Genomic DNA, 16003 nt, shown 5'->3' with positions numbered 1-16003 from the left:
GGGCGGGAAATTTGAATAATTGGTTTTTGAATTGTTTATTGTGATGGAAAATTATAATAACTGAATTTATTTGATATTTTGAAAAAAAAAGTTGTAAATTTTTTGACAGTTATTTTTGAATTGTTTTAATTTTAAATTTAAGTACAATTTTGGTTACAAGATTTTTATAATGGAGAAATTAATTTTTTTAACACAGTTTAATATATTTTATTTTAAATATTGAATAGTACATGATTATTTTATTTTCGATTGATTGCTTGAAGGATCCAATGCTTGAACTCTTGCATATCAATTAGATACTTTCGTTCATTGGCCAACTCGGCGATATGTTTAACTCTGGAAAAAAATTTAATTAATTTTAGAATTTTTTTTTCAAAATGCTAAATTATAGAAAAAAAAATATTTTGAAAAATTGCACTTATAGATTTTTTAATTTTCTACATGAGCATTTTTTTATTTTTTATTTTTTTGTAGTTGATTAGTAAAAAAAAAAAAATGCAAAAATTATTAATTGTCTACTAACTTCAGGATCATATTATCAGGATATAAATTATTATAATTAAAAAAAATGACTTACACATTGGCACGGTCTTCATCGGGACTACAAGGTGGTAATTTGTCTTCTTTAATGCTCATGAAAGTTTTAATTGCATGTAGAACAACGTTTTCTTCAAGACCAACACTAATTGCGGTTGCATGAGCAAAACTACAAGTTACGTTACCGGATATTAATTCATAAAGAAACACTAACGAGTTATCTTCATGTAGCAAATAATCAAATGTCTGCAACAATCATAAATAAATAAATGTACAAATTTAACTTAAATTAATTATAATTTAAATTAATTAGCATGCTAATGTACCATTGATTGGAGTATAGGTGTCTTTGGTAAGAGTTCAATGACCCGATGGATGTGAGTCGCGCATAAAATATGCGGGCAGTAGTTTTCTCTTGAAATGAAGCTCCCGAGAATGCTGGTGAGCAGAGCCAGGGAATCAGTTTCCGAAGTCCCTTTGCCGAACTCATCCATTATTATCAAAGAGTTCGGGGTAGACGAGTACAAAATGCTGTTTGTCTGCCTCAAGTCAATCAGAAACGCACTGGCGTTCTGCGCGATGCTCTCCATCGTGGGCATCTGAGTCAGAATATGCGTGATCACTCCTATTTTCGCTGACTCCGCGGGCACATAGCAGCCTATGTGTGCCATGTAGACAATCAGGGCAACTTGTTTTAAGTAAATAGTCTTCCCGCAAGCGTTTGGTCCAGTGAATATTTTAACGAGACTACTTCCGCCTCCAGATTGCGTGTCGTTTGCTACGAAATCTTTATTTAGTTCGCTCAGAGGATGACGTCCTTTTTTTATGTTGATTACATGGGATTTAACCATCTCTGGTTTCACGTAATTGTGTGAGGCCGCTACTGTTGCAAATGACAAAAGTCTGCAATAAGAATATATCACATCAATTATCAATCATCAGCTACAATTTAATAAATATATATTAAATACATACGTATCTAATTCAGCGCAATATTCAATTGCATTAAGTACCGGCCCTATGTGTTTCTTAATGTAATTAACAAGTCTCAGCATTATCTGACTTTGTCTTCTTGTTATTTTTAATAAAATGTCACCTAGTGCTGCATCTAATTCTATAGATATTAAATAAATACATCAATGAATTTTAAAAGTATAAAATATAATTTATTTATATTGTTTATCCGGGAAATTTACCTCGCGCGCCTTTGCTTTTGTAATAACGAATATCATTAATGGAAAATTTAAACTCCAAACCAGGTATCATTTCATCATCGGGAGGAGTTCCGTTCCATTCAGTGATTGCCAAGCAGTACTGAATATCAGGTATGTAGACCATTATACATTTCTCGACGATCGAAGGCAGGTTTTCTAATTCTTCGGTCGCTTTGGCTGTCAAGCGTTCGGGTAGCGAGTATTTTAAATCGTTTACTGAAAAGAATAACCAATAGATTAATTACACAATTTAGTTAATTACATTCTCAGTAATATAATTTATAATAACATTCATCTAGCTCTGGGTCAACATTTCTCTTGACGATAAATTTTCCTTGTTTTTTACTCATCTCAAAGTCAATTATGTAGTCGATGAAATAATGGGCATAGTGAATTCCTTCTGTTATCGAATCTGTTATTTTAGCAAATATTCCCACTGAGTCACGATACTCTTCACAAATTTCTCCGATTGTTATTATATTTATTAGAGTCTGTAATAAGAATTGATTTATTTTATTTTATTTATCAGGGAATAGTATATTGTGTGACAAAGTGTCTGAAATCGTGTTTCCTTCTGAGTTACAATATTTTTCAGGATTACCTGCGGAACTTGAAGTCTCAGTGTCAGCAGTCAGTCAGAATCAAGCTAATATAGGACCAACTATTAGCGTAAACGTAAATTGTCATTTGCAATTTATAATTAAGCAGAAAATATAAATACTATTTATTATTCATACTAATTTTTATAAAACTTAATCACAGTCAGAACTGTCATTTTGGTAAATAAAATTAGCGGTTTAAAATTACTATTAAAATACGACAAGTATCAGAATTTAAAATGCAAATGTCAGTCAGCGGGCAAAAATATTATTTTTACCATATCTACGACGAAAGTTTAAATTCCTAGCCTGTTTAAAAGGAAGAAAATCGTTCTTTTTTTTATGAGAAATCAAATAAAAATTAGCGCATGCGCCATTTTTCCGACAAACAGAGACAAGAATCTAAATTTTCAGGTATAGATCTGGTAAAAAATTGTATAGACATCACGGAGGAAGTCCTACTTTCCTCCCTAGGTGTGTAATATACTCGTGTCTCTCCCCAAGGGACGAAACAAGCTTTTCTCCGCTAACTGAAGGGATTCACAATTTACGCGATTGCTGATAAAATTCGCAGCATTGGACTGAAATTATCTTTTACTGACTGAAGACACTGAAACTCTAAATTTTGATGCTGGTATCATGAAAATAAAATAAAAATACTGTGTCAAATTTTCCCCAATCAGATGTTTTGGCTTGGGCAGTTGAGTATTTATTTAAAATAGCCGGTGTTAGTCGATGGACGTGTCTCAAACATGATTTCAAATTGTGAACGACATGTTGGTTGTCGATATTCAAAAAAAATTCAATTGCTTGGCTACGTTCCTCTAGAATTTTTATATTTCTCGTTGGATGTTTCATAAGTTTCCTAAAAAAAAAGAAGTCATTAATAAATAATATTTCAATATTTATTTGAATAGTTTACCAGAGATGATAAGCGCCAGGGCGCGACTGGCATCGATTTAAAAATGTGTACAAGTCGTTTCCCTGATTTTGACTGGCTCCGAATTTAAAAAGACTCGGGTGGAAACGAGACTGCATGATATTTAGTGACTTGTAAGTGTCATCTTCGATCATAACTAAATCTTGTAGGAAAATATAATTAATATAAACGTAGTGAGCTTGACCTGAAGGATTCAACGCCAATTTGTTCCAGTTCTCATCGAGATACTTGAGAAGTAAACCCAGAGAATGGATCATCGTGCGGGACTTGAAATTAAGCAGAGAGTTGAGAAAAATAATTCGGTCTGCGTTGGTCGCGTCCTCGGGCTCGCAGTCCAGTTTAAGACAACGCACCCGATGGTAACAATTGTCGTAATTATTTTCATTCTTCGGTAGTATTTTCAAAACTGGCTGGACCATACGAGTGACTCCCGTGGATGTCGATGGTAGAGACTGATTGTCTTCGGCTGTTAGATCTCGGGCTATAGATTTTTTTACTGACGTTATAAAAGAATCTGGTGCTCCGTTAAGTATCAGGACACACTGGGGCTGGCATTGTTTGTAAAGAGCTTTTGTTATTTGATAAGTGAAATCATCTTCCATCACATCGTCCATCACAAATAATTGGGACGTACTAAAATTATAATAAGCGGCTCCGATATAATTTTTCTTCCACACCAATGCTAGAGTTGTCTGAAAATAAACAATTCTTAGCAATGAAATTAATTTGATTAAATAATTAAATTTATTGGGACATTTGTTTACTTGATCTGGACCACCGGATGTTGGTGGTGCCTTTAATTCCGCATCGTCTGATGATTTCTGCTGATTGGGAGTATCAGTTTCTTCATTGTCTTCTTCTGATGAAGTATCCAGCAATTTATCGAATTGAAATCCACGCCCGTCTCTGTTACATTTAATAATTAATACTGATTAATAATTAATTGATTTTAAACACAAATATCAATACTTACTCGAATGGGGATTGTTCTTTGTTCAGTTGGCCTTGCATCTTGTTCGCAAGCTTTGCTCGTAATGTATCAGTAAAAATTGAAATTTTAAAAAATGAGCTTCTGACAGTGCAGGTAACTTAATAAAACTTAATTTAAAGTTGGCGGGTAAATTCAAATTAAAAAGAAATGACTCTGAAGTTAGCTGAGGTTTAATAATTTGTTTTTAAAATCATGAATTATAAAAAAAAATATTTGAAAAATTGCACCTATGGATTTTTTAATTTCCTACATGTGCTTTTTTTTTATTTTTTTAATTGATTTGATAAAAATAAATTGGAAAATTATTAATTCTCTGCTAACGTGAGAATCATTAAAAATAATTTTAATTTTTAATTTATTTATTTTTTCATAACAAAGTTATTTATTTGATTACATTAGATGAGCAAATTTCGAGTTTGTTATCTGTACATAATTACAACATATTTTCCCTAAACCTTTTTCACTTATATATATAATATATAAAATATATGCTATAGATTTTATTATTTATTTTCGTTAAAAAATCAGTATATTGTTAATTTTTTCGACTTGTGAGTACATACATTATTATTATTATTATTCAATTATAATTATTATTATTAATATTATTGTTAATTAATATTATTATTGATTAATCCGACTAAGAATCTTTGATTGGATAATTTGTTAGAACTTAATTACGTAAATACTTATAATTTATTATAGAAAAAAATTATTACGAACACATTTGGTTAGAGATTATTAAAATACTAGACATTAATAATATGAAATTATAAATAAGTAATTAATAAAATAGATTTACAGTTTATAATTAATGATCCAATTGGAATAATTAATGAGTGTGAATGTAACTGACAGTTGGGAAATTTTTATTTAATGTGAATGTAGCAGATATCGAAAAATTTAAAATTATAAATAAATGAAGTAAATAATTAAGAAATTGATATTTTTAAAAAATACACTTATTAATTTTAAAATTTTTTAGATGCGTATTTTCAAAAATTTAATTTTATTAATAATTTTACATTTGTCTGATGTCTGCTACATTCACACTAATAATTTCTTAAATGTTTTAATGAATGCGCGCGCATTTTTTTAAATGTCATTATTTTTTTCAAATTTATAAATCGTCTGTCCACTACATTCACACTCATAATAATGATACTGAAGTTAGCTGACGTCTAATAATTTTTGGATTTCTTTAAAAACGATAACTTTTCAAAAAAAATATTTTTAAAAAAATGCACTTATAGTTTTTTAAATTTTCTACATGTGCATATTTTTAGTTTTTTAATTGATTTGCTGAAAAAAACATCCAAAAATTGTTAATTATTTACAAACTTCAGGGTGATATTGAAATATTACTTGAAGGTTAGTAGAAAATTTTCTACGAGTTTTTAAATAATTTATAATTTGGCATCTTCATTCATTCATTTATGAAATTAAAAGAAAAAATAATAATGGACTTTCAAATAAAAATAAAAAATAAAAATAAGAAATAAAGAAAAAAATACTGAGTCAACTTTTGGTTATAGAAAAATTGGGCGCCATTTTACTGTCATTACTTCTAATTTCAAAGTCGGCAGTTTTCAAAACTCAATTCTTAGTAATTATAATTTTTATTTATCAAATTTATTGTCGTCAAATGAATGACGGATAAATAAATTGCAAAAGAATTGACATTTAAAAAAAAAAAAAAATGGGCGCCCACTTTGACATAACCACAAATATTTTTTTTGTTTTCCATAACTAACAAAAAAAAATTCCTGAGTAAAAAATAAAAAATTCGAGTTCATTGAGTGAATTCCGAATTATTATTTTTTCTTTTATATTAAATATAACCCACGTAAAATATTTACAATTATATTCAATTTATTTCTGCTGATCTCTATTATAAACTCTGGATTAAATAATTAATCATTACTCAAAATACAATTAATTATTAACATGAAACATAATAACTACCCTAGTAATTTAAAAATTAAATTATAAAAAATAATGTTAATAATTAATTAATTACAGTATTACATTAAAGTGGTGACTTGTATTAGTTTTTTAGCCGTTAAATATCAGTATCAATATAAATTCATGATAAAACTGATCTTAATAAAAATGAAATAATAGAAATATTTAAAATTTAAATCAAATAGGAATCGGCGGTGGTGGCTGAGGATTAAAAGCTATCGGGCGATAGTTTTTTTCTCTAACGAACGGTTGGACGGCATTAATAATAAAACCATTGGTGGTGACATTGACAGATGGATTCCTGTTTACTGGTTCCACGGGTGTCTCTTCTTCAGAACTCGCTATCTCAGAACTTCTCGCTGGACTTGCTGACCTGGTCAACGTCACCTGGGACTTTTCATCCAGATCATTTTCGAGCTTCGTCGCTGGTTCGTCCCTATTTTTTTAGGTATCAGCTGCCATTATTCATCAGATTAAATCAACCCGCTAGTTTTTTTTTTTTTCAAAACCATTAATTTTAACTTAAATCATCAGCATTCTCAGCCCAATTTTACTTGCTACTAAAACCCGATTGTTTTATTACTAAGCGCAATCATTCCACTCATTTAAATTTAAACATTTTTGTTTTTTTAAATTGTTTGTTTGTTTTAATGAAGCGTTGTTAGATGACTAGAGGTGTTAGGACTACTTACTTAAACAGCAATCATTTAAAACCTGCGTGAAATAAAAAATACAAGCAAAGAATTAGCGGGTTCGTTGGTAGGATTTAAAAAAAAAGGTTTCTTGTCATTATCCTGGTTAACGGACAATTAAAAATTTTTGGATTTTTTTTTACAACAAATTTATGACAAAAAAAAAAAATAAAAAAATGCACATGTAGGAAATTTAACAAACTACAGGTGCAATTTTTTCAAATATTTTTTTTTTTTTATAATTTATTGTTTTTAAATAAATCGAAAAATTATTGTCAGCTAACGTCAGTGTCATTTTCCTGTCTAGTTAAATGTCATCACCATATTTACCGTCTTATGTCATAACTAAGAGATAAAATTTCACAACATATGTAAATAAAATTTTAAATACTATTTCATAATGCAGTTAAATAAATAAAATATTTATGGCAGTGAAACTAGTGGATGTAAATAAAAAATAAATTAGGTAACAGACAGTCAGTGTCATAATTTAATAAAACGAACGGCAAAATTTAAATATAAAAAATTTGTTGGTAACCTGATGTTAGGAGCGAGTGGTATTTCGATGGGAAAGTCATTGGGTCATGCAACATGCTGCAGTATTACTATAACTGAAGTGGGTCATTAGCGAGACGAGATACAAGATTTATTTATTTATTAACTTAATAATAATTAATAGCTTTTTTTTGTTTATTTTCAGACCACAAGGCAGCGAGATGTCATCAACATGAATAATTAGACGCATTAATTAATAATAAAATGCCTCGAGCGTAATTTTACTTGTATCATATCTCAGTGTCTAATCTTTACGTCATTAAAATTCAAATTAGAGGTCATAGGGACGAAGCAAACGTATCCATTTAAATATACGTAAGTAAATAAATATAATAAATTACCTAGTACGAGCAGGTTTGCTATTTTTATTGTTGCCATTTTGTCGTGAGTGTGGTCGGGTATTTGGTTGTGACAATTCGCTGTCACTGCTGGCTAAAGAGGATCTTGCAGCTACCGCTCCATGTGCGAAATCTTTCCTGTTTCAGTATAAAAAAACATTCAAGTATTAACTGTAATTATTATTATTAATATTAATGACGATGCCGTTTAATAAATATTACCTGTAGTTGTCTGAACGTGGCGTTGAATTTAAATTAGCATGTTTTCCCGTATGAATATTCGTGTCGACGAATACATGAGAGCTTTTGGGAATGTCGCACACAATCTTTGGATGTACCGTAGTCTGCTTGACCTCGAGGTGGGAGGACGACTCGTTTGGCGCCCAGTCGTAGTATTTCGGGCGATAGTCTTTGTACTCTCGGGGCTCCTGTTTCTGGTGGTTCTGCTGCTGGATTCGGCACTCCTTCTTGCGATGGTACTCGTCGCTGCTGACGCTTCCTTTCCGGTTGTTCACGAGCTTTCCGGGTGGTGCTGAGGTGGGTGAGGAAGCTGACGAAGAAGGGGCGCCGTCTGGGTCCGCGCGAGACAGGTGCGAGCTATCCGATGCTGGAGGCAAGCTACTGAAAATTAAATAAATATAATTAAGTAACTAATTGGTAATGAGAAAATTTATAAATTTAAATGAATAGTCACCTAGAATTTTCATCCATACTGTAGAGTCTGAGCTGCTGTCTGATATTGGCCTTCTCTTTAGCTCTTTTCCGTTGGAACTCTTCCTCCACCTTGCGCATAGCCTCCAACTCACTTTTCCTCTGACGTTCTTTAGCCTCGGCTTCACGTGATAGTTTTTCCGCCAATCTCCGTCGCTCGATCTGCCTCACTGTCGATTGAAATGTGAACCTCTTGCTCTTGGGGTTCGGCTTGATGGATATTTTGGTGCAGTTGTTGCTGTTCATGTCGTTCTTCTTATCTTGGAGACTCTCGGGGCTGTTGTTCACCGGAGAGTAGCTGCGTTGCTTCATTTCCGATATGTTTTCACAGGACTTTGAAAAATTTTGAGCCTTGCGGCCCTTGTTGCCCAAGTCAGTGAACGATCTCTCGCGATACAGTCCTAGGTCTTTAGGTTTGTCGTTCAACAGTTTGCTGTATCCGTTGCTGATTCCGTTGGTGTACCCGTTGGCGAATCCATTTATGAAGCCGTTCTTGTTACAGTTCTTGCCCTGGTCATTTGATTTTAGATTTTTCGAATTGATATTTATATTATTGTTCATTTTAACGCTTATTTCTCCGACAGAGTTTCTGTAATTCAAGCTCTGGGTTCGGTGTTCGGTGTCATTGGATGCCGGTAAATACATGACGTGTCCTCCAGAAGCGAGATACGAAAATGACGGAGGTTTCATCACCACAGGAAAACTCGTTTTTTCGTCAACGTCATCCAGAGCTTCGTCTTCGAAATCTTCAACAGGAAAATTAGCATCCCAACCAGGCGAGCCGTTGATCCCGTTGTTAACATCCCGGCTGTTAATTTGATTAGCTTGGTTGTGTTGCAGAGAAGTCGGCGCGCTTGTAGACAGCAACCAGTTGTCGTCAAGTGTTTCCCCATGTTTTCTCTCAAACTCGACGGCTCCTAAACCGAAAGCCCCCGAGACTGAGCGCTTGATTTTCTGCAGGGAATTAAATGATGAATCTTTAGGTTTCTCTGCTGTATAAACGCAGTGGCGATTGTCATCGCGCGGCAAAGACAACGAGAAGACGTGAGCACGAGGAGGAAATTTAGCACTGGGTGCCATAGGAGGCGGGGAATCAACGCCGGCATCGCTGCTAGACTCTTCGCCTAAATCTTGCTGCGGTGTCCAGGCCGCTCGAGCGGTGTCGCCCGTTTGTGTTTTTAATCTGCCGACAGTGACGTCGAGTGAATCATCATTGGGCACTCCGGCGTCGCACGAGACACCAGAGTCGCCGGACTTGTCGTGAGAACTTCGCGGTCCCAGAGCAATTAGAGGCCTCGGTGGTCTCGAGAGACGCTCAATTCTCTCCTCATACATCACCGGAATCTCCTCGCTGGCGGTGCTCATATTCGGGCCCGGGGTTTCTAGAGCCGATAGCAATCTCCAGGCAGCTGACGGCGAAAATCTCGGTATCTCGAGCTGTTTTTTAGGCAGAGTTGGACGTAATTTTAGTGCAATATCTTCACTATTATTTTTAACGTCGTCCAATTCATTTAGTAAATTATTCTGCTGGTGCTGGGATCCCGTGTAATCTTTATCTTGGGTATAAAATGTCTTGGTCGTTGTAGTTGTTGTTGTTTGTTTAGACTTGGGTGACACACCATTACTCAAATTCCAATTCTTCTCCACAACTTCCTTAGACTCCTTGACAATACTCTTTTCACAAGACTTTATTTTTATTTTTTCGCTCTTGACGGGATTACTCTCCGACCATCTTTTTTCACTGTCCCTATAATTCTTGTCCTTGACATCAGTTCTTTTTCTCCTGGTGTTCTCAGCGGCGACGGCGGCAGCAGCAGCGGCGACCTTGTTCTCTTTGCCCCTTGGGGGTTCTGGTGTGCTCTCCCGGCCGGAGCCTTGACCTCTAACGCCTATTCTGTCTCTGCATTGCAGCGTCGCAGGACTCTCTGACCTCGTCCTCGTGTGCTGCTCACTGCCAGCAGTTTCTTCACTCTTCCTGCTTGTCTTGGAGACTAAAATATCGCTGGACCTATTATTCCCGCGGTCATTCCTCCGGTCAAATTCTTTCCCGCGCAGCCTCTCTGAGTTTCGCTCGTCCTGCGCGTGACCAAAGTCCTCCAGCCGCCCGTTTATAAATTTTCTCGTGACAGCGGGCTCTGTATTCCCATTTGTAACAACACTTTCCTCATAGGTCGTTGACTTTTCCAAGACCTTACGTCTTCTGCTGATGCCGTTTTCCACAGGTCGTTCGTCAACGTGATCGCTTGATTTTTCTGCCAAGCCATTACGGCTACCGCGAGGGCTATCCATTCTTCTTTCCTCGTACGAGCGCGTTTCCTGGCTCCTAATTACTCTATTCTCACCTCTGGTGCGTTCCTGGAATGTTCTTTCCTCGTAGAATCGCGAGCAAGTTCGAACCTCCTGACATTTATTATCAAACTGCTCCATACTTCTGCTTTTACGTTTATCAACACGGCAATCATTTACACAACTTTCTTGCTGCTGCTGCTGCTTGGATCTCGAGTATTTTTTGTCCCCAGGATTGTTCTTGCGTGCATCAATAAACGTCGTCGACTTAGATAATTGGTTTTCATGTTTCAACTCGGTGTTAGCGGTGGGTGCGCCTACAGGTCCCACGCGTCGATTATAGTTGAGTTTATTGCGCACCTTTTTCGCTACCTGCATCAGCTCTGCTTGGAACTCGGGACTGCTGAGGCTTCTCTGAAGGGTATTCTTCCCATCGAATTTCTTAGAGGATCTTCTCCTTTCATCCCTCGTCCATTGATCTTGTTCCTGGTACTCTCTCCACGGTCTGCTGTTTTCTTTACCATTAGACATCTGCTGCTGTCTCTCATTAATCCATCTTCTCTCACTTTCAATACCATTATCCGTGGAGTCTTGCTGTGCGGGCTGGCTCCAATTGCTCTGCTGACGTTTCGTCTCAGCCCGGGTTTTGAACAGCCGGGATTTACGAGGCGGCGGTTTAATGCCCCGTGACCCAGGGTCTTCTTCCTGTCGGCAGCAGTTGTCGCGATCGGGACCAATAGCCTCCCATTTGTAGGAGTCCGGCGATGACCCGTCGCCGTTCATTGGCGGCGGTGCCGGGGCTTTGTATTTCTTTTTTCCGCGATATCGACTCTCGCGTTCTCGCGATTCGCGCTCGGGGTAGTGATATCCACGATCCATAGCCGGAGGATGTCGCGACTCCGATGGGGAGTAACGCAAATCCGGCTCGCTGCCGAATCTTTTGAGCTCCACCATCTCGTTTTCACGGCAGCTTCCGTCGCATGGACGATAGTGACCTGCACAGCAGTGCTGGTTTCCTGAGTCATTTCGCGCTCGGGATTCGCCCAGGTGTGAAGTTGAAGTGCTTCTGCTTCTATATATCCCTTGCTAAAAATTTAATTAGGATTATTAGCATAAAAAACCAAATGACTGAGGTCTTTACGTAATAAAAAAAATAAATAATTGAGTACCTTATTAAGATCGTGGGGCAGAGTATATGCTGATGGTCTTCGACCACTTATAGTACCACCATTGTGGATAATATTCCCATTGTTGGTAGCCCGTAGCCGCTGATTTGGGGGCTCGGGCAGAACTTTGTGCCCAGCAGCCTGGGAATGGTGATGGTGTCTTGTAAGTTCACGTGGAAATGACTGGGTCCATCCTCGTCCCATTTCCTGAGACGCTGCTGCTGTGTGATGTGAACTACTATTTCCCATTTTAAAAGAATAAAAGACTTGTCTGTTGTCTTTAATGCCTTTTTGTAATTATGGGCTCGCAGGATCTTGAGACATTTTTGTGGATCTGAAAAAAAAAATGATAAATCATGAAGCAATTACTCTACAAGTCTTGCAACGAGATTGTCAATGGAGATAAATTTGGGACAAGTTGATTGAAGAAATAAGTGTAGCTGTGGAGTAGTTGGTTGGAGACTCTCGGAAAAGAGGCGCATGCAGAAGGAGAATAATAAAAAAAAGTAAAAGAAAATAAAAACAAGAACAAGAGGATGAGGAATACAAGCCGCGTCTGGCCGATCCGGACAAGCGAGTTATCTTACAGTTAGACACGGATTAACCTCTTGTCTCGCGCTCCCCGCGGAGCGTATCTGATGCACCTTCTTCCAAAGTAAGCCCACCTTGCCCTCTGCCTCTCTACACCTCTTCTCCTTCTCGTTTCCATTGAAGAGCCACGAGAGACGAGAGTATAGAGTAGAGGCACCAGCGCACCTGCCCAACCTGCACTAAGAAGACTCCAAGTACCGCTAGTCGATGAGTGGCCCCGACCGGGAGGCCGGACTCGTGACCACGGACACGCCGGGAAAAATAAGAAAAGTCGTGTTGGCGGGCATGCTAACTTACAGTATAAATATATATATATATATATATATATTTATATATACAGAAAGAAAAATAAAAAATTAAATGGTCGTGCTTTGAGTCTGAGTAAAGAATAAACCGTCAGAGTATTCAGGTATCCAGGTATCGTCAGCTGAGCAGATGCTTCGATGAGACTCAGATTTAATTTAACGATGCCGAGACACCTGAATGTCGATGACTTTTCCCCGGTTCTTTTAACTCATGTTGAATTTACGAGAGACGAATAATTGCTTTACCAAGTGTTTGAATCCCTCCGTATCCATTTGTATGGATTTATGTGGGAATGTGTGGATGTGTGAGTGTGTGTACGTGCAGAAGAGATAGACTTAACCGCGAGTAAAGCGGTGAGATAGAATTTCATCTCAACGTTACGGCTGAATGACGATGGTACTTTTCGCGCGATCTGGAGGTTACAAGTAGATTCCAACATCCGGCTGTAAGCTGCCGAGCAGTAGATACAGTTGATGAAGCGTGGCAAGGCCGGCTAAGTGACATTGCATCCCAACAACATTCGCGATACTGTGTGCTGCTGCTGTTGCTGCTGTTGCTGCTGCTGCTGCTGGTACTGGTACTGGTGGAACTTAAACTCCAGCAATTGCTTCTGCTCGGCTGATAGTTTTAAAAGATTACCACGTCGAGAGCAACTCCCTGGGGTATCGATCAGGTGTTTCTATCTTTAATTTATTTCATTTCCAACTCGTTAGAGCAATAAATATTTCAGCGGTGAAAGTGTTTTACCCTGCATTTAATTATCGATTAAAATGCATCGAACTGAGGTGAATATTTCACTCGGACTTTAAATTACATTCGTCTGGTGGAGCAAATGGAATAAATATTTGAATAATAATATACCGATAGATAATTAATAGTGTCAATCAACTTGTCTGAAATTAAAAGTTTATTTATCCCTAGTGAGGTCTAGCATGACAGCAGCACACAGAGAATGATAAATGTTTGCTCAAGAGAAAATTACTCGTGTAGCAGATGTTTGAGGCACTCGTGCGCAATTCCATCCGCCGGAAAATGATGCCAGTCTCCAGATTACTACAGATATTAATGCTAAAAAAATTAATGCAACAAAAGGTTTCACTTTTAAGTTTTCAAATTTCGTAAGTCTGGAGATAGATAAATAAGCAGGGAATAAATTTTTAACAAATGGAAATAAAAATAAATATATATGATGATAAATAGTGAGGTGGATTTCCTCGATGGACTTGGAGGTCTGAGAATCCTCGGCAAAAAATAACCCAGCCAGCAGCAAATCCAACAACGCCGTTTTTATCGGAGATAAATAAAAAATAAAGCAAAAAAGACTCTGATAGATCGGGAAGCTAACGGAAATGCGTGACGTAAGTGGTTGTGTTGTCTTGGTCAGAGTCAGAGATAGAGTTACGCGGAGGTAGAGGTCAGTAAAGCGTTTTATGCTGGCTGCTGGCAATACGAGTAGAATGTGTCCTATGTGTCTGGCTGGTCTCTTATTATTTTTATTTCTCCAGTATTTATCTTGTTTTTATTTTCATCTTTTTTATCATCTCAATCTCTCTATCTTACTCTCGCGTCAGATGTAGTAGTCGGAAGAGATGTGACTCGTGCCCCTCAGGTAGTACGGGAAGAGCGACTTGCAACAACCCGTACGACACGTTTCCCCCTCAACTCGGTAGCCTCTCTCCGGGTCTGGATCCCATCGGGTCGCCTCTTGCTCTTCTGTATTTTCTCTTACTATTATATCTGTACTGATGTAATGCTCGCCCGACGACTCAAGGGCGATTCGAGAGCTCAAGAGTCCAACTACTGTACATACCATGCTCTTGGGAGTAAACGCGATTTATAAATAACAGTCTAGCAAAAATTGGTATATTGATAAACAAATTTATAATTTCGCTTATTAAATATCGACGTCAGCAGTTGAAATTCTACTAAGGCCTTTGGAAGGAAAATAAAAAACCCTAGAACATTCACAGAAACATGTGTCTGGAATGTCTCTGAAAGTCACTGGTAATTTAAATTAAAATTTTTAACTACAGATAGTAATTAGCCATTGCGAATAGTAAAGATGCTCATAAGCAATAAATTTATTTAATTGCTATTAGGCTTCTTCACGTAGGTAATGAACGTCATAAAAATAATAACCGGAAAAAAGTATAAATAGATAATAATAATTATGAAGGAAAACAAGCAGGAGCAGGAGCAGAATCAGCAGCAGCAGCAGCGCATAAAAGGTTACATATTTCCATAAATACATATTAATGAGTGGATTGATTTTATTTACAATTGACATATCAGAGACTGACTGACTGACTGACTGACTGGGAACGAGTATCGGACGAAATATACAGAGCACTGCAGAGACCAGGGAGTTTGATACACGTTAAAGATAACTGCGGGCGTTCTTTAGTTGACGTGACGAACACAAAGTGCCAAGGCGATATGTTGCATGGTTATAATAACTCAAGTTTCCGGATCCTGTCGAGAAGTCATCGAACTCTTAACTCTTGTCGTGTGTGCAGACTACAGGACTATTTTTTCCTCAACTTTTTGCTTGTTTCTTAAAGCTGAGCCCGAGAGTGACGGCAAGGGATCGGTTTAGCATACATAATACTCAGGGAGATGAATCACGAGTAATCCAGTTCCTTGCTATCCGTCCAGTAGTCGGTTATCGATTTATATTTTGACCAGATCCACCATAATCTCGATATAGTTTTATCAATAAATGGACGAGTTTGTTTATAATGGTGTTGATATGTGGTGTGATTGAATGAACAAGTTAAAATGATGGTGGTCGGTTTCTCGTGGCGCCATCCTCGATATCTAACGCCTACTCGTATTCCCTCCGGCATTACTCAGACATCACCGTCCCAACGTAAGCGTGGGCTTAAAGCCTTTGAGAGCACGTGGTTGATCGTGAATCGCGGATATGTACCATATATATATGTATATATATATATAAGTACTCCAACGGCTTAAAGCACATCTACAAGTACCAGCACTAGCACCAGTACCATCAGCATCGAGGCTGCTAAATTTTTCTTTTAACGCTTGAGGGATTCTGGTGGAATCTCCTCTAAGGCATAGAGCAGCATCTCGTCTCGTTCTATCTATCTTA

The 16003-nt window shown here is 37.0% G+C and overlaps 1 pseudogene; it reads right to left on the bottom strand.

The window, feature by feature from the left end:
* Window positions 1-128: 128 nt before the first annotated feature.
* The window catches only part of LOC103568319 (uncharacterized), a 58022-nt pseudogene continuing 42147 nt past the window's right edge, over window positions 129-16003 (bottom strand).

This window comes from Microplitis demolitor, chromosome 1 (assembly GCF_026212275.2).
Source record: "Microplitis demolitor isolate Queensland-Clemson2020A chromosome 1, iyMicDemo2.1a, whole genome shotgun sequence".
Lineage (NCBI taxonomy): Eukaryota > Metazoa > Arthropoda > Insecta > Hymenoptera > Braconidae > Microplitis > Microplitis demolitor.
The sequence above is the reverse complement of the archived record's forward strand: the minus strand, read 5'-3'. Positions and strand labels throughout refer to the sequence as shown.